This window comes from Fukomys damarensis, unplaced genomic scaffold, assembly GCF_012274545.1.
Source record: "Fukomys damarensis isolate Sample0158 unplaced genomic scaffold, DMR_v1.0_HiC HiC_scaffold_2, whole genome shotgun sequence".
Lineage (NCBI taxonomy): Eukaryota > Metazoa > Chordata > Mammalia > Rodentia > Bathyergidae > Fukomys > Fukomys damarensis.
In genome coordinates, this window is record NW_022900914.1 from 61039146 (window position 1) to 61040460 (window position 1315).

Here is a 1315-nt window from a genome sequence, read left to right on the forward strand (position 1 = left end):
TTGCGCCTTTTCTCTTTTACTTTCCTCTTTAGTTTTATTTTAGGATTCCTTATTTTTAATGTTCATACAGAGATTTCTTTAACCGAAATACTGAATAGTTTCTTTGGTGTGAAAAACTATAATAGTACACAGGATCATAATGAGTTAATTAATAATGTGAAATAGGAAGTAAAGGTCTAAAGGTGTAGGGAAAGTGGGAAAGGTGAAGAAAAGGTAATAAAGGAGAGGAAAAAAAATATGAGAAACCGAAAAATGGAAATAAAGTGTTTGTAAATGGGGAGGCGAGGAGGGGGTGAAGGGAGGGCAGGGACAAGGGGAAAAAACGAGAATCAAGACCTATTAATGTAAAGGTACAGAATCCCAATGATGAATGTAACTGTACTGTATACCTAGATTGTACCAATAAACTCAATAAAAAGAAAAAAAATCCTAAGAGAACACCCAGCATCTATGTGGACAGCTCTACAGAAAGCCAAAAGCTGTGGAAGTTGCCCAACAGAATTCATTCAGGCTGCAGCTCCTGGCGCCAGACCCTGCTCTGGGTGTCAGATTCCTCATTTCTGCTCTGCTTCAAACTCTGAATGAACTGTCATATTTCTGAAGAAAACGGTTAAAAAGTGAAATTCTTATAAATCACAAAAGGCAAAGTTTCTGTACCATACTTTCAGTGTGTTGATTTGTGATTTCAACTTTCAGGAAATAATGATCATGATATTACATCATAATAAAAATTAAACATGGAGATTTGGGGTTTGTAATGACATTTCTGCTTTTTTTCTTTTTTTATTATGTGTAAGTTTCTGGAAAGGGAACTGTGTTTTTATCTGTGTTTCTGTTGCTTAACAGAGTTGCTGAGAATGCAAAGTATTCACTACTACAGCATGCTCATCAAATGGCTAAGTGAATGATGAAAAAGGAAGTTCACACATTTAATCTACTGGGGCCTGCTAGAAGGGTCTTGATTACATATGAGAACAAACGTCTTGCATTGAGTGAAGACAAAAGAGAAAAAACAGTTCATGAGAAAAGGGCTGAGTCTGCTTAGCAACATCCTTACAAGCATTTCATGGAAACTAAATCTCACTGCTTTGGGGAGACAGCCTAGGGAAGCACAGGATCGATTCCATGCTACTTATAGAGCTCACAAACCACACCTTGCCCACCGACAGTGGTGAGCTACCTCACCTCACGTTCTGATAGGTGTGTGTATGTGGGATGTTCTTAAATCACAGCTATGCTCTGGTCCCAATTCCTCCCCTGAACAAAGGTTCTGACAACTCAGTTAAATTTCAACTAAATATTATTTGACTGAACT